This window comes from Oenanthe melanoleuca, chromosome 6, assembly GCF_029582105.1.
Source record: "Oenanthe melanoleuca isolate GR-GAL-2019-014 chromosome 6, OMel1.0, whole genome shotgun sequence".
NCBI classification, from domain to species: domain Eukaryota; kingdom Metazoa; phylum Chordata; class Aves; order Passeriformes; family Muscicapidae; genus Oenanthe; species Oenanthe melanoleuca.
In genome coordinates, this window is record NC_079340.1 from 10,909,656 (window position 1) to 10,928,399 (window position 18,744).

At 39.7% G+C, this 18,744-nt stretch overlaps 1 protein-coding gene across 3 annotated transcripts in view; it reads left to right on the forward strand.

Annotated features, from left to right (window-relative positions):
* Positions 1-18,744, forward strand: part of RASGEF1A (RasGEF domain family member 1A) — a 150,221-nt gene that overhangs the window by 103,634 nt on the left and 27,843 nt on the right. The window lies entirely within an intron of this gene.

Below are 18,744 nucleotides of genomic sequence, written 5' to 3' on the forward strand. Positions count from 1 at the left end.
TATAATTCTTAGTGCTTGGTTATGTAAAGGAGTAGGTGAGAGAAGGGTTTAGTTTCATATTAAGGAAAGTAAAAAGGCTCTACAGAATGTAATTGAAGGATTAGTAAAAAGTATAAGGCATCTTTGCTCCACTATTTACATATATAAGGCAATTCATGGAAATCCTCATATAGAAAACTTGAGTAATTGAAAATGAGGTTGAGAAACAACTTGGTCTAACATTAAATGACAAAACATATGTTTTCATTTTAAAAATTCATATGTGTAGAGAAGAACTTGGTAAATTTTCACAGGAAACTTTAAAGGTTAATTCCCCAATGAGACAGAATAACATTCAAGAATTTTGTCGAACACTGATAGTTACTTTGGTAATATCTCTGCAGCTTTTCAGATATTCAAGAGATCTACATGTCACAGAATTTCTACGCATGAGAACATTTTGACAGTAGTTGCCATTCATCTTGAGGGGGAAAGTAAAAGGTAAAGAGACAAAGCAAGTATTGAGAATGATTTTTAGAAAGAGTATCACAGTGTGGGGCCAATACTTAAGAACAGAAAACTATAAATGCAACAGATGAGTCAAGTAGTTGAATCTAGCTGGGCAGAGAAAGAAGACTCATAAGAGTTAAGGGTGGAAACTTGTCAGTTTTGGTAATATTCATATGAACAGCCCTGATCACAGAAAATTAAGTTATCATAAAAACAATTTTTAGCAAAGCTGCTGTTCCAAAACTAGGAGGACACAGAAATTTGAGATTGCACACCAGAACGCATTGGTGAAGTCTACAAAGGTAGCTCTACATTTAGGAGTAGTGCTAAGGGAGGAAATCCCAAGAAAAAACTAATCATTGACTTTAGCCTCATGCAAAAGTCACATATTGGGGGACAAATGATCTTATTGTATGTGACCGCAAAAAGAGGCAATGAAAAATAAAATTAGAAACCACTATAGAGAGCTGGAGTGAAAGTGCTTTGCTTGGAGTATTTACATAGACTGTGACTACTGCCTTCTAATTTGTGAAAACAACTTCAGAACGTTCCCATTGAAACAGAGCAGATTACTGTTTTTCAGCACAGGTGACATATGAGAGGAACTGAAAACGTAATTGCCAAATAAACAGTTCACTTGAAAATGCAGGTTATTAATATAACTATTTAGTGCTTTAACTTGTAAGGACCTCCAGTTTCAACCTTTAGGTGCAATTGTCATGGACTTAGATTACCCTTTGTCACGCAGCCATCCTCACACCAGCCCTTGCACGACTTCTGTCCTGTCCTAAGGAGACACAGATCAGCCTTGCTGTCACATCCCATTAGGAGCAAAGCTGATAAAACCTCCTGGGATTCCAAGGTGACATAGCTTCTTTCATTACGTTTGTCACAATATTGATTAGATTAGGTCTGAAGCCCATCTTTGGCCTGCTACTGACCCATCACATCTCCTGGGAAATTCTGCAGAGTAGGAAACAAAATTGAAAACGACTGGAACAATAGAGGTGTTCAAGATGGTTATAGCTCATGGGACTCACCCAGATGTGACAAGCACTGAATTTTACTAAGCATGCATCCTAATACATTAATCCCAAACTTGACAACTACATATTACATTATCTCCTTCCAGTAGTCAGCCTTCAGGAGCTTAATGGAATGAAAATAACCCACCAAAGATTGTAATTTCTTTCACTGGAGTAAATAACAACATGGTCAAAGTGCTGCCTAGCTAATTTTCCCTATCAAAATTTTAAAGAGTAAATGAAGAGCAGGTTGGCTTGCTGTCTGTGCAGCAAACCTTGTATCAATTCTCTCCCCTGGTATGTTTAGTTTTAGATGTTTCACTCATGCAGGACAACTGAAGATTCAGTTCAGAGAACTGCACAGCTGAGCCATATGGCATCCACATAATTGTAGCAGTTAATAGCTAAAGATCCCTGCACCTCTTCTTATGTTTTCAACAGGCTTTACTTATTGGCATTAAATGTTTCTAATGTAATACATGCTCTGTGTTGATACAGTCTTTATATGTGGCAGATTTGATAGTTCCCAAGGAAAAAAGGACTACTCAGGATTGCCAGTTTTCAGATTTAGACAGAATGAAAGTTTGAGATTTTTTTTTTTTTTTACTGTTTTCAGTACTAGGTCAGATTTTCCTCTTTCACATGTGGGCTGCTTTACAAATACCATCAGTAGGCACAGTTGAACTACAAGAAGCCTGAGCAATAAGCTCAGTAAATGTCACTGCTTTTACCTACACCTTTACCTCCTACATACAACACCCACCCCCTCTGACAGCACCAAACCTTTGAATTCGCCTTTTTTCTAAGAGTTCCCTCCTTCTCCTTATCTTGACTCAGCTTTACAAAACAGAACAGCTAAGCAATTAGTATCCCATAAGTAAAATAAACATTCCTATTTGCAGTAGGGAAGCTGTAGCACATCTGTCCCCATCAGTAACACCCCTGGCAGAAAATGACACACTGTGATAATCTGGAAATCTCAGGGTCTCATGAAACAAGAACTTCCAAATTTGATTCTTGTATGCTTTGAAGGATAAAGCAACATGGAGCAGAACAAGAACTGTCTATTTCATGCCAGTTTTGCATGCCAGGACACTGCACCTAGATGCTTGTTTTATTTCCATGGGAGTAGAAAAAAAAACATAGTAAGAGGGAAAAAAAAAAAAGACATACAAGATTTTCTTCAATATAAAATATTATTTCTTAAATATACATATGAAAATATATATTCCAGGTTGCTGCTTTGATCCTTTTCACAACTGCTAAGATTCCTTTAAGTCCTAGAAATCCTCTCACCCTGTTGTTAAACTAGTCATTCTTTTTTTCACTCAGAAAAAAAGGAGAAGAGTTTCTCGTAATGTAATCCCAGGTATTTTTATATTAGAAATCTTTTGTATATTACTGAAAGATTTGACAAGCAATTAACATTTCATTGAAAAATACTTTAAAAATTAAGAGTACACAGAGAAAGAACAATACTTGATTATGGATTTATTTTAAATAAACTTGCTTTAAATATACTCTAGGATATTTAAATTGGATGAGATTCATCTATCTATACCCGTAAATATTACTCCAAGCCCCAATAAATTCACACAGTATGTCTTCATCTCTTCAAAATCTTACCTGTAGGTTATTACTGTGCAGACATCAATTAAGATGTGATAATAGCTTTTACATCAAAAAACTATGGTCTGCACCTTGAGGATGTAAAAAAAGTAATATTCTGAGGATTGCCCAGGAATAGCAGATCAATTTTTTCATGCTTTAGGGGCTGAAAATTGTGGGGGGAAGTTTTAGCCAGAACTAGAAGGTTTTTCTCCTTTGGAAGGGTACAGTTCATGTCCTAAATAGAAATGTTCAGAAGATCCCTTCCAGCATTGTACCCCAAGTGGTACAACAGCTGTACTCTTCAGACATTATAAAATAATGAAGTCCTGAGCACAAACCAAAAGAAAAAAGTAATCATCCCTCAACACCATACTATACAACTAAAAAAAAAAAAAAATTAAAAAAAATAAAGCAGGTATTTTTGTTTACAAAACCCCAAAGCTATTTATTTTTTGCCCACAATATATATAACACAAATCTAAGAGGAAATTTGCAAATAAACTCTTCATTCATATTAACATGGGAAGAACCTTTCTTTCCTCAAAGAAAGTAATATGCAGCACATATGTGGAGAAAATAACTTTTCAGAAGTTTTAAATAGCTTTAGTGTCAAATAGACCTTGTCCCACTTCTGTGTTCCTACTTCTCCACCCTCCTTTCTGCATTCCCTCCTTACATGCACTACTTTCCCAGCTCATCCACCCCTCCTGCTGTTTCCCAGCAGGTACATGTGCCCTGCCTTGATCCCTTCTCCATGCTAATCCAGTGTGTGGCCCAGCTGCAGTAATTACATTCCTCTCCTGTCCTATCAGTTGCTGGCCTCTTCATTACCACTGCTGGCTTTGGTTACCAGGAAGAGGATTTATTTCCATTCCCCACTTCCCTTCACTCCCTGTCATCTGCTGGTCTAACCACGAGACGTGCTGGAGTCCTGCACATAAACCTAAGCAAATTTCCTGCTCTGCCACCTGCTACTTTGCAACCCAGAAAGAAGAAACTCTAGCTGAAGGCTCACAGTTCTTGCTCTGTGTAGATCACAGACTGAAAGAAATGGATTTGACACCACTGGTTTTGTTTGATGGTTTCTAATGTGCCTTCCCACTAGAGGAACAGAAAGCCAAGACATCCTAAAGATGGCTCTCAGCTGTATGAGTTTGATACTTGGCAAACTTCAGAAGGAAAAGGGTGAAGATGCAAAATTTTTCTCAATCATTTGGACTATGCACAGCTTGCTTATGTCAGGGTGCTTTCCTCTCCCTGGTGATTGTTTTAGCCAGAGCTTAAGGTATAAATGTGTCTCCTGCCCATCCTGCCTCTCACCTGCAGAGAAAGGGCTTCCAAGCCAAGACTGAAAAGTATTACAGTGCACGTCAAAAGAAGTGTGCAGGAACCCACTTCTTTGAAACTGCTGACATTTTGGAGGATGAAAGAAGCTTCAAATCTCCAGGGCTCCAGCCTTAAGGCACTGAGAAAAAATAAATCCCTTAAAAAGAAAAGAAACAGAAGGAGAGAAACTGCCTATCTCTGTATTTAGAAGTTCATATATTTAAATCCCTTGAGGAAGGAAGTAGTTTGGGAAAATGACAGTGAAAAATAGAAGACTGAAAATAAGTCTGATTTTCCTAAAATTTATTAATTTTATTTTTTTAATGAGAAAAAGGTTATGAAACAAATATAATCCGTGAAAGCAATACAATTTATCCACCAATAGGCAAGAAGTTAGGAAGATACCATCTAAAAATAATCTGGCCAAAATTTAATTTGTTTTCAGGGCCTGTACATGTTTATCATCAGCAATAGACATCCCATTACCACTTTTGCCGCCAACCAATAATAGAAATGCATGTTGCTTTTTTTTTTTTTAATTTTTTTATTCAAGTAATAGTCTTCCTTACAAGACAGAGTAAGTGAATCCTAAAACTGGTACTGTAAATGTCAGTAATCCATGCAACCCTTTCAGGCAAACTGGATGTTTGAAAGTAAACCACACTAGCCCTACCACACTGAGGGTAGCTTTATCTCACCAGCTGGTGTCTGCAAACACAGAGCTGGACAGCATCTACTGTGGCTTTGATAACCACTTGAAATGAGAAGAATAATGTTGCACTGCTTGGAGTAGATGGGAAAGTCAGGACAGCAAAGCTGCAGGAAGCACACCAAGCTGGTGGGGAATGACCACACCCAAGTTACCTCTGCTTTGTGCCCAGGTCTATGGGCAGGGACTGGGGACAAATTAAAGCAATTGCTAGGTTTCTCTGCCTTGTGCCATGGGGCATCCATATATATTTTAGGAATAAAACCAGACAGCAGTACTGAATGCTTGCAAATTATAACCAGAATCTAGTTTAGACACATTATTTTACATTATCTTCTGACCTTGCTTTTGCCACAGGAAAAAGAGCTCTGAAACCCATGTTTGCATACCTAAATGAGAAAAGGAACTGCTATCCCCTTATATTTTTCATTTCTGAAGGTCTTAAGGGAGGAGTGAGAACACACAGTAAATAAATAGCTTAACAGACTGTAAACAACTAAAGCTTCCCCTCTTGCAAAACTATAGTCCCTGTGATTAATGTTTCAGGAATTATATTAAAGTGCAGTAACTTCCCCTGTAGACTGGTGATACCCAGGAGAAAAGATTCTCTGCCTTGAATGAGACCATGAAATTTGATTTGTGTATTCTAAAGAAAGAAATAACAATCTGTTAATTTAGACAGATTTCTTAACAAAAGCAGCATCTTCCTGTTTTGATCACAAATTAAGCAATAAAAATGAAGAAGACAGGCTGTATGACTGTATGAAAGAAAGGGAGAGTCTGCATTAAATAGTCCTCTCTTGTAATTAATAATAACAAATTGACAGGCATTACATCTGCTCTGCACCTTCCATGTCATGACTCAGAACTGTACTGTAAAAGCTGTACACACTGCTAACAGCTCCTATCTTTAAGGGTTGTTTGTGCTAAAGAAAACTCGTGAACTGAGTAAGGAATTTAGGGCATCAGTCACCACTGGACTAAGATAACATCTCCGAAAATTCAGGGGTGGTGGAGTTTGCCCTTACTCTTTGGTACTTTCTCACCACTCAGACCAATAAGCAGGTATGTGATGACTGACATTAATTTTTAGGGAACAGACTCCATCAGACTTGTTAAAGGCTAGAGGAAAATGCATAAATTAAGATTAAATGCGGCATGTACAGATGCAATCAGCACTAAACCCGTGCTCCAGGCAGAGGTGCCCTTACCAGGCACTCCCCCTGGCCAGGGAAAGGCTGGCTCTGCCCAAGTCCTGCCTTCCCCACTCTGTTCCCAGGACAGCAAGCTCAAATTTCACCACAAGTTTAGCAGCTCTGTTCTGCACCATAGTCACTGATTAATGCCATGACCCTTGACTCGTTAACCTCAGCAGTAACAAAACAGAAGGCTCTGAGCTTACGGCCCCAAATTTTAAATTGGTTTAAGGATGGTCCTTCCTGTGGGGCAAGAGTGGGACCTGCAGAGATGTTTTGTATGAATAAACAGAGATAATTTTTACCCATTTTAGCCTTTTCTGAAATTTAATAGCAATAGAAAACTAAACAGGTAACTGTTCCACCACAGCCTTAAATAATTCAAAGGATCACACTCTTTGCCTATCTGAAAAATTCAGAGCAGGCCCTGCAACAGTAAAGAAGTTTTAATAAATCCTAAAATCACAAGGATATGGAAGATAGATGACACTAAAACTTTTTTTTTTTTCTATTCGGCAGAATTTAATAGAGCCTGAATGCTCCTCTCAGAAAACTGAAATAGGAACACAAGTTTTAAATAACCTTCTTCTGGGCACATCTGCAGGGATCAGTTCACGATCAAGCAGTCCTTGAAATTTCTCATGCCATTTGCTGTTACTGTAACACACAAGTTTTAATCAGTGCAAAGAGCTTCAGCTGTGCCTGGGAGTTTTGTTCTTCCTAGCCATCCTAACTGAAAAAATCCTGGAAGAAGGAGGTCATTGCACTATGGGGACTCAATCCCTGTGCTTCCAGAGGGGTGAGGCCAAGCAAAGCTGCAAAATGGAAGTCAAATGTTCAGATGGCACTTGGTGAGGAAGAAACCAGTGAAAAGTCTGGGTCAGCCAGGCTGTCCTTCCAGCCCACAACTCACTCACTCACTCCCAACCTCAATCCCAATCCCAACCCCAGTCCCTTGGCACAGGGAGCCCCAGGGCGCTCCTGGGGCACAGGGACACACCCCAATCCCAACCTCAATCCCAATCCCAACCCCAATCCCTCAGGCACAGGGGGCCCAAGGCACCCCTGGAACACAGGAACACCCCAATCCCAACCTCAATCCCAATCCCTCAGGCACAGGGGGCCAAAGGCACCCCTGGAGCACAGGAACACACCCCAAGTCCTCAGGCACACAGATCTTGGGAGAGCCAGCCCACAGCCACAGTGGCCTCTTGGCTACATTCCAAAGCAGTACTAGTACCAAGCAATGGGAGAGGAGGAGTCTTATACCATAAAACTTTGATTTCCTTATTTTTCAAAGGGCAGAGAGCACAAGCAGGACTGTGAGGTGGCAGAGCCATGAGGGCAGCATGGGGCCGGGCAGGGAGGCCGAGCTGCAGGCGGCTGAGGGGGCCAGGGCCGGGCACAGCCCGAGCACGGTGCAGCCTGGCAGGCCGAGCTGCAGGTGGCTGAGGGGGCCAGGGCCGGGCACAGCCCGAGCACGGAGGATCCTGGCAGGCCGAGCTGCAGGCGGCTGAGGGGGCCAGAGCCGGGCACAGCCCGAGCACGGTGCAGCCTGGCAGGCCGAGCTGCAGGCAGCTGAGGGGGCCAGGGCCGGGCACAGCCCGAGCACGGAGGATCCTGGCAGGCTGAGCTGCAGGCGGCTGAGGGGGGCCAGGGCCGGGCACAGCCCGAGCACGGTGCAGCCTGGCAGGCCGAGCTGCAGGTGGCTGAGGGGGCCAGGGCCGGGCACAGCCCGAGCACGGTGCAGCCTGGCAGGCCGAGCTGCAGGCGGCTGAGGGGGCCAGGGCCGGGCACAGCCCGAGCATGGAGCAGCCTGGCAGGCCGAGCTGCAGGCGGCTGAGGGGGCCAGGGCCGGGCACAGCCCGAGCACGGTGCAGCCCGAGCACGGAGGATCCTGGCAGGCCGAGCTGCAGGCGGCTGAGGGGGCCAGGGCCGCCATGGGGCTGGGCACAGCCCGAGCACGGAGCAGCCCAGCAGGCCTTCCCTGCCTGAGGTGATGGCAAGCAAAGAACAGCCTGCTAGTGTAAACCAAGCCCGGGGAGCAGAAGCAAACTCTTCCCCTCTCTACTGTGTGGGCTGCTGAGTGGCTGCCAGCAGGCACTGCCACCGAACAGCTGGGAGAGTGGGCACGGGCAGGAGCACCAACAGGGAGCCTTAAGGATATTCATTCACCACTGGCACCAGGAACTGCTGTCTGTTCACAGCAAGCTGACGCTGTTTGCAACATTTCACAGCTGCTTTGGACCCATCAGCAGCTTAACTCACTGCTACAGCACTGCTGCTGCTACCCTGTCCCTGTGTTCTGACCCTAGTATTTTCCATTTAGTTACTTAAGGCATAAAAATGCCCAACATCAAGTGGGAGTAGAGAGAAACATGGTTGTGCCCATAATCTTACAGCTACATCTCTAATTCCAATCAGAAAATATTCTTTTACATGATTGTCAGGCAGAGAAAGCTACTGCCAGCATTTCATACCCCGGTTCTGAGCACTCACAGTATCTGTTTAAATTAGCAAGCAATCAGCACCCATAGCAATTAACATCCCATAGACAGTATTCCAGTTGTACATTCTCTCCTCGTTCTTTTCTGCCATGGAAATCTTTATCACACAGGGCTTGTTTTGACAAGATATCTCCTTTTTATTCAAGAATTCTATGTACTTTACACTCAGATTTTCAGATTCAGTCAGTCAGTATATCCTCGAGCTGTGTGTAGCATCAACATAAAATAACAAACAGAACTCAACAATCAAAACTATTTTCTCTTTCTTTGTAGAAAACGTCATACTGCATGCTTCCACCAGGGAGATTAACAGAAAAATGTTCACTATCAGTTATGCATTAATAGAAAATTACAACTCTTGAAGTGGAATGGATCTAAAGACCAAAAGAAGTCTGAATTTGGCAATTTTGAGCATAACTATTTGCAAATAAGAATGAGAACTGAAACTACCTCATGTCAAAGGCACTATCAAAACCTACACCAATACTCACTGCATCTATAAAATACCAATTTCTCATTAACTCTCACTCCTTTTCAACTCACATTCCTACATATAATGCATCTTTCCCCACACCTGTTATAAAAAAAGTCATTTATATTTACCTATGTGACCATAGCAGGAGTGCTACCAATACATCTTTCCCCAGAGCAAAGTATTAAGCCCATCCACAGAATAATCACAGGATATTTGCTCTGTACCTCTCACAGAAATCATGTATGATGTCTTTCCCCACTGCTTTAGTCTCCTTTATTCCCTCATTGACAGTAACTATTCCTTTCACATTATAGACAGCATAGATATAGACATAGAAAAAAAAATAATTAAGTAATGACAAAGAATGCCTCTCTATTTCTGACAACATGTGAAATGAAATTATATAATTCCTGATGTGGTACATAATCATATTTATGATATAGAATTAGTTTTAAAATGAGCTAATAAATAAGTTAATAAAACATTGCCAAACCAAGCAATTACCATGCTAGGTTTATGAGGTTTTCACTAAACCTGAGGTAAGGATGATTTTAGCATCTTAGGTGGTAATGTAGTTTGGACCGAAAGAAAGGACAACAGCTGTTTCAGTTGAGCTCTGCATTTGAATTTCCAGGGTTTGTTGTAACCCCTATAAACTCAAGACAAAACTCAGCTGGTGTGAACTGAAACAAGATGGTTGAGTGAAAAAACTGCCAGTGGAAACCACTGAGCCTGAGAATCAAAACCTGCACTGCACAGATGTCTGGCAAGCCCGATGCAAATGTTATGTTTTCTTGCATATAATTCCAAGACCAACTAGTTTTTTTACCGAAACCAAGGCTTTAGGGGCCAGGGAAAGAAATTAATTCGAAATGGCATCTCCTAATAAGCAAAGAAAGATCATGGACCCAGCAAGAGCAGGGAAATTACCTTTGCATATTTAGTTTTCAAGAGATGGAGGAGAGAATGAGAGAAATGGAACTGTGATCACAGTGGGGAAGTTTATGAGAAACGCAGGTTGTGTGGTTCAGGCAGCTTGAGGGAGTGCTGAAAGATTTCAGAAGGTGAACAGATTCCTTTCTCATTAATGAAGGGGCCCTGACTCCAGATCCACTGAACTCTGAGTGGAAGGCTATTCAGCTCTCCCTTTGACTGAAAGCATGAGTCTGTTACTTATGAGCCCTCAGTCGCCTTCCTTTTAATAGGAAGTGGGGGAAGGGGCAAGAAGATGGCTGGAGGAGGGGAAGAAAAGATAAAAAACCAAAAAACGCTGGTAGCTGAACATGGGACTTCAAGGGATTTGCAGGACAGGCCTTTGGGGAAAGGTTAAAAGCTTACAAGGTGAATGATGCTTTTCCTGGGCTGATTTTTCTCTCCTTATTATTCACCAATATGTTCAGAAGTAAACTGCATCTTCAATCCACCCTTACCCTCTTATTTGCACATAATCTTACCAAATTATTTATTCTGCTAGCATGGAACTTAAAAAAAAATTGCTGGTTTTCTATTTTTTTTTTTTTTGGTAGATACCAGCTGTATTTTAATAATGCTAAAAAGAAACCCTAAATAAACCAAATCCTGACCATCTTCCCTGCTGCAACAGGGAACTTGCAGCCTGCTGTTCCAAATTGTAGACAGTCACGAGCTCTTGTCAGACTTTGTGTGGGCTTGAAATGTTCTTAGTCCTTTGCAGCTGAAAACAGAGCACAAATTATCACTAAAAGGATATGAAAAATTATGCTGGGACATTTGCTATAGCTATACAGGAATGCTCCTCAAAGCAATCAGAAAAGTGAGGAGATAACTTAGCTCAGGTTTGAGGACTGTATTGACAGCTAGCTGTTTCCAACAAAGGTTACTTTGTCATCTGGAGAAAAAGACAAAAACTCACTGATCAAACTGTATTTTGCTGTTTTTTATGTGTTGTCAATGAAGAGATATGAACTGCTCCTGGTCTGTAAAAACTTTGGTTATCCTCTAAACTGAGCAGAGATCTTGGCAGGAAACTGAATGGGCAACATCAAGATAAATCTGAGTACTTCCTATGTGTATCAACCTGGGATGTAATTTCAGTGCTGTAACATTTGGAGTGCTGTGCTTGATTCAGTGGAGCTCCTAGGTGTGTAGACTAATAGTAGTCACTTTTATAGAGATAGCATATCCAAAGTTTAAAAAAAATAGCTCTTAAAAATTTATTTGCTCTTGGTGAGGTAATTTTTAATTGCATTTAAAACATAAAATATATGCAGAATCAGACTTTGAACTAATTGTATCAATACAATTGAGAGGAAGAAAAAATAAGGAAAAATAAAAATATAAGATCATTTTGCTCAGTAATGAAAATAGGGACTTGTGATCACAGGCAGCACCAAAGGGAAAGGAGGGATTAAGTAACACTGAACATCAACCTTTACTTGGGGTTACTTAGATGAGTTCTGTTGCCTCTGACAAGTTTTGTACCAATACTCAGATCTGCAGCATTGGACGTGACAACCTATGGCACCACTTCCCTCATTTTTAATAAGATTACAAATTTATTATCATTTAATTTTGAAAGAGAAAAGTGGAATATCCCAATATCACTAACCAAACAACATTTCCTCACTCTTTAAAACATGCACATACATATACCACAAGAACAATGCTAACTTCTGAATTGATGCTCTTTGATGTATGAACATACAAGACAATTGGAGACATTCCAATTATCTCCAGTTCAAAGTTAGGCCAAAATTAGAAGCAGTTATGAATAATGGATTAGGTTTTAGTAGGAATGGCAATGCTGCACAGAATAAAGATGAGAGTTTAGCTTAGCTGTGAGTACGTGAAGCAGGTAAGCCACACAGCTTCCTTAAACAGACACATTGGAATTGCACATCCTCAGAAGTTCAATTAACAAAACTCATGTCAAAGCAGGGTTTTGTGACACATTATAAATTCTTTTCAGATGCAATTCTGATGTTTTTAGCATAAATCAGAAGCTAAAGTTCCTTATGAAAAGTATTGGTTTTAGGAGTGTTTTTTTAAGAAATAACCATGCCAAAAGTCTTGTCATTTACCATAGCAGCCTAGGAGTCAAAACCCAGGCAAAACACGTATCTTGAAAGTTTCATCTCCACCATGAACACCAGCTCAGATCAAAGGGTGCCCAAGCAGGCTATTTCCATTCATTGGGAGATTTTCCTGACAATCCAGCATTTTAATTAAAGAATAAAAATCTTCCAAGTAGTAATGCTGTAGTTGGATAAGCTGTTTTTGCTTGGATGTCTGTGCTACATTAAAGAAAAGGATATGGGTGAGCATACCACCATTGCCTTATATTTCTGTAATTATGCTTTATTTTTTGGATTCTGTGAAGATTGGAGCTCAGATGCTCATGGTAGTGCAGATTTGTAGGAATGAGGAGATATATATGGCTATTTCTTTGACTTTGCATTCTATCAGAGACCTGTTTTCCTTGACTTGCCTTGCTGTCTCCAGAGTTCTGTGTAAGTGTGGGCAGTGCCAAGTTAGACAGTGGTTGGCACTCAGGCTCAGTGCCTTGTTATTCACAGTTTTGACAAGGGTAGCAGACAACAGGGCAGAGATGATCTTTTATGGTTTGTGCCCCTGTTTCTGTATGGTTATTTACAGACACCCTTGTTGAAATCCTGTGTTGCCATCCTTCACCAACTTCAGTTTAAACCTGCCAGTATTTTGCAAACCATAAAAACAAAATTATGACATAAACTAACTGATGTTCTCTAGATTTTTAGTATCATTAAACAAGCTTTTGCAACAACAACAAAAAAATTATCTCACTCAATAGACTCACTGGGAATGGAAAAACATAAAGCAGACATTTCAACAAATTCATAGAATATACATTAAAAAAGTTAATTTACTAGCTAATTTGAAATATTATGTATCGTGCAATGCTAGAGCCTTTCAGGACTTTCATTTACTTTAGAAAATAACTACCAGTAAAAAATACTAGCAATGCTTTTCATCTTTTGCTTTAAAATTACAATTCCATTTCTAGAAGCAGCTGCTCCACTTGAACAAACCCTTCTTTACTTCAATAGATGTAGGTGTGAGAGGGGGTAGGTGTCTAACTTCATCTACCACAGGCATGCAGCAAGACTCTGCTCAACTTACAACACATAGGTTTAAAATGCCAACACTTGAGTGCCTCTCCAGTCTCAAATTTCTTCAGCATCACCGAATTTTCATACCAAAGAAACATCAGATCCAATAAGTAACATGGTAGTAGTTACAATGTGATACACCCCCTTTTCTGGAATGGTTTTGCACAAAGTATAATATGACAAGAAATTCCTCAGCCTCCTTATCAGAGGGATTTGATGTAGACGGTGGGTAATCATGGGAGAATTTTGTCTATATTTCTTTATATTATCGTCCTAATTATTCTTAGAACAACATAAAATTATAGAATACAGTATCTTAGGTAGAAAATGGTTGTGATATGGAAGTGTATGAAACATTTATGTTGAAAACACACAACAGAGCATTTTAGATCTCCCTAATTGAAATTAGGCTGGATTTTATTAAAGAATTTGCAAAGATAACTGTTTAAATAACTTAATGCGTTTGCAACACTTAACATGAAACAAGCTGTTTTTTTTACTTCAGCATTATTAAGTCTGAACTAACTCTCAGTGGGATATCTTGTAAGTTTAGGATTTCTAGCTAGTCTTTTCCATGCACATATTCTGTGGGATACACAAGTGAGAAAAGAGGAAATTATAAAATACTCATAGGGAACTACTCTTGTACACAAGAAAAACAGTCTGATTTTCAGTGAACATTCCCAAATTAACAATCAGTACTGCAACACTGTTAAGTCATTATGCTTAAGCAGCTTCATTTGGGGGCAAGGCAAAGGTTTGAAGGTTTTTTCATGTATATAGATTTTAAAAAAGTGTTTGGCAAAGTTTTACCTGGCAAAAAAATCTCATATAATTAGGAAAGTTAAAGGCATTATGAATAGACTGGCCAGGAAATCTGCCAAGACATGGAAAACTTTTACTTTTAAACCACCAGCTCAAATATCAGTCAAACAGTAGGTAACTATCAGTTCAGGATACACAGAAGCACCAGGGAGGGACAGGATGGCAGGGAAATTAAATAAATTTATAAAATTGCTTTCATTCCTGCCATCCAAAACAATTTAAATATTTGTTGCATATTTTAGTTTTTATGCAACGTGTATGTATATGAGCTTTACATAACATTTTACAGTTTGTATGTAGAGCGCTGTCTGTTTGTTTCAAGACTTTACAGAGAGAAAACTAAATTAACAGAATTGACTATATTTTTCTGGGCAAGTGGACACCGCACTTCTGAGCACCACTTAATGCTTTACTACATTTATTGCAGCCATGTCTTAGGGACAGCTATTCATTTCACAAACCCAGCATGTATTTCTACAGCTTCTCTCCTCAGCTATATCAATCATCTGGATCTGTTTCTACCTTGTCTAGCTCTGGAGGAAAAAGTTAGTTAGGAAAGTAGGAAACATAGAGAAAACAGCATCAACCACTACCACACTTTCTGATTTCTACAGAGATTACAGACTTCTGAGATCTATTCTAAAAAACCTTTTACTGACATGACCTTGGATTTTAGGGAGCTTTGGCATCCCTGCACAAATGAGAATAAAAAGTCAAAAACAAACCACCAAAACAATCAACTCAAAATAGAGAAATCCACCCCCAGACAACCTTAAAACAAGTCTCTAAACCTGAACTAAACCATGGTATTCACAGCTTCTGCAAACCTGAGAAGACAGCCTAATGGGGAACACAAGTGAGCAACAGAAGGAACAAGCTTCCCCTGGGGAAATAGGATCAGTTTTAAGTTTCCCACGTGCTCATGCCTAGGGAATCCCCTTTGAAGTTGCTGGCTGACACAACATCTGTTTCATGCCCCAGCAGCAGCTGTAGGGTTGAAATCCAGACTCATCAAAACATACATGGCTCTTGAATTCACTGCATTTGTTTTATACCATTTGAATCTTCTTCTGGTAATAAGGCAGAAGAATATAATTTTTTTAATTTAAGTAAAAAAAAATAAAACAACCTCCTTAAATAATTTTTAATTCTGGCACAATAAACTTGAAAAAGGCAGAGAAAAGGGTGAAAAATCCACTATCTTGCTGACAAAAATGTAAGTGCTCCCCCTGCCCCTAAAAAAATATACAACTATAAATTATTGAAACTTGTTATCCTGTGACTTAACTAACTTTCAGGTGAGTCTCATCCCTAAATGACAAAGCAAACAGGTTCAATGAGCACATTGTTTTTTCATCATCAGCTATTGAAATTGTGGCTTGACCAGTACAGACCACACGGAAAATAAAAGCTCCAGGAAGACAGTGAATCTTTTAGTTGTAGTACACTTACATTTATGTCCTTATAAAGATACTTTCCTAAGGGTTTGGGCCAAAGTAGCTCAGTCATGTGAATTCTGTGACTGATTCAAGTCAAGTCGCTTGAGCAAAACAGAAAATTAAGTAACTGTTCAGTTAATATCACTAAGACACCAGTAGATAATAGAATGGTTTTTATTTTTTACTTTCAAAATTTATGTATCTACAGCAGGGAGTTTGTTCACCTGAAGAACAGTCCTCAGATTAACCTAGTGCAACTTTGACCACAGAGTCATACTGCTTTAGAGCCTTATATTCAATAGTTCATGCTTGTCTGAGACTGTGTCCTAGGATATGTAAAAAAGGATAAACATGTATATATATATGAAACAATAGCCTCTGTTCTGTGCTACCCAGCACCAATTCAATACACAGTTTGTGATGTCATAGTGTCAGTCCTTCCCAAACTAAAAGTCACTGTAAGTGGTAGAAAAGTGATTATAGATAAAACTAAGTAGGGTTGGGAGCTCATCCATTTGCTCACTAGTTCTTGTTAGTCATCAAAATGCTTCCTTAAAAAATAATTTTGAATACTTAATTTGGTGGCAGCCTCTTGCTAAAATTATACCATAGTTAACTATTTTTGCAATACTTCTCCATATATTTTTCCCAAGACATTGTCAAGACTATCACACCAAATAAAGCCATTAGAATTAAACCAAAAGCAGTTAAGAGCCTTGCAAAATGAGTAGGCTTCAGACTCCCCAAAAATCTCCCCAAAAAACTGTTAATGAACTTCTTGGCAGTATCAGCCAAAGGAGTCCAAGCAATAGAGTTCAAGCCATAGATGTTCATAGGAACTGAATTGCAGTAATTCAGGTAAGACAAAACACATCACATGTTTAACAGAAATGCTTTTAAACTAATGTGGCTGCAGGTGAGTTACTGCAAATGAGCTCTTCAGCCAGAATTTCTCTCCATCAGCTGAAAAATAAAATCTGTAGAACCAGAGAATGAAAACTGGGGGGGGGGGAAAATGGAACCCATAATTGATTGTAATGAATCTTCTAAAATACCTGTGGGAATGCTAACAATGTCACTGTCATAGTTTCTGCTAAAGCAAACAGAAGGTTGACTAATCAAACTGGCAATTTTGATCTGTTAATTGTGATGCCCTGAAGCTTATAACACTAAAAATAAACTTATTTTTTGTTGAGCTCGTTAAAAGAAATAGCAACCCACGTGCATTTACAAAAATACCATATCAAGAAGATTGACATCAGCAGACATGCAGATTTTTCTTCCCCTGGGCACCAAATTGCTGATGTATGTACATGCTCCCTTCTTGGCATAATTGATTTTCACTTTCTGCTCAGTGGCACAGTTTTGGAATTGCTGGTGTCACTTTAAAAGGCCTGAGATTAAATTAATATAAAGAGTGCATATTACATTAGCATGCCTCTGTTATTCCTTGCTGGAGTCAAAATCAGACTAAATCACAAACATTGAAAGCAGCTAAATAGTTTTTTAAATGCCTTTTCTGCCCTTTCTTTAAAATGAAAAAAAAAAGTGAGAAGACTCCATCAGCCCCTGAAAACACACAAATTGCCATTTATGTATGACAAGTTTTAGCAGCTCCTTTAAGCAGAGAAGGCCCAACCTACATCTCCCTCTGAGATCCCCTTTAGCTCACTCTCTAATTCTCCTCTGCCTTTAAATGAGCTGAGGTCCTCAGACTCCTGTAAGGGATCTCTTGTTACATCCTTGAAACAAAGCAGAAGTATCAGCCCTTTATATTTGTATTTTATTTAATCAAAGCTGACTCCAGTTGTTTCCCAACTGAATGTACCTTAAATCTTAATCAGCAGGCAAGACAATTCCTAAAAACTACAGGTTTCTATGACTAGAGTATCTATGAAAACCTGAAATCAATCAGACTACCAGTGGCAGCAGTGCCAAAATAACCATTAGAATCTCAGTCTTTAATTAACAGCCACACACCAGTATCACAGGCAACTCGTGTCAGGCTATGTTAAATCTGTTATTTTGGCAGAGGCACAGAAATACCTGGGGATTAACACCATGTCCTCTCTAAATCCTGGGGAAGACCTTTCCTTTCAGTCCAAGGGGGAGCTACAGTACCAAGCATCAGGGAAAAATCTGTTTCACACTGTCCAGCAAAAAGTTATTGTCAGTGGTCACAGAGCTGACCTTATGCCAGTGAAAACACAGTTTGCTCCACAGATACAGAATAGAATTTTCACAGAGTTTTCCCTTTCAGGTAAAACTAAAAACAGACATAGCAACAAACCACATCTTAAGTTGCTCCCATATTTTCATCTTGGTTTGCTCTTAAAATTGCTGGATACCTAAGGGGTAGAGCTGATCAGGACCTCTTCAGCAAAACATTTTCATGAAGGAAAATGTTCAATTTTCAAACTACAATACCCATTGGCTCTGACAAAACTATTGTGTGGGAAGATTCTTCATGCCCCAGGCCAGAGAGAGGGAGACAAAGGCATGGTCAGTAATGACCACAGACTGCTGGCTAGCATGTTCAACCTTGCTTCAAGCTTACAAAGCTTTGCTCAGTTCAGAACCACTATTTGAAACTCTTTCCTCCCACTCCCATCTGCTGCCAAGTTATTAATGTGCCATCAAGTTATTCTGCAGCATGAATCTCTGAAATTTAGAAATTCAGCTAAAAGGGGTTTGAGAACAGCTTTTAAATCTTAAGATTTGTGTACAACAAGGAAATTTTGAATACTTGGGCAGCCCTACAAGTAAGGCCAGAACCCAAATGTTCCCTGAAGACAACCACCTGAGGCTTTGAACCTCTAACTACATTCTACTCCTTAGATTGTAAAGTCTTACAAATACTAACATGTGGCCATGTAAAAGCTCTAAGGCCTTGTTGTGGAGTTTAATGGCATTTCCTGGAAAAATTCCTTATCTCAAGTCCAGATAAAAGTGTTCAGTCTACAACCAAGGCCATCAATCCATAAAACCCATTGATATAATGCACATTTTTAATGC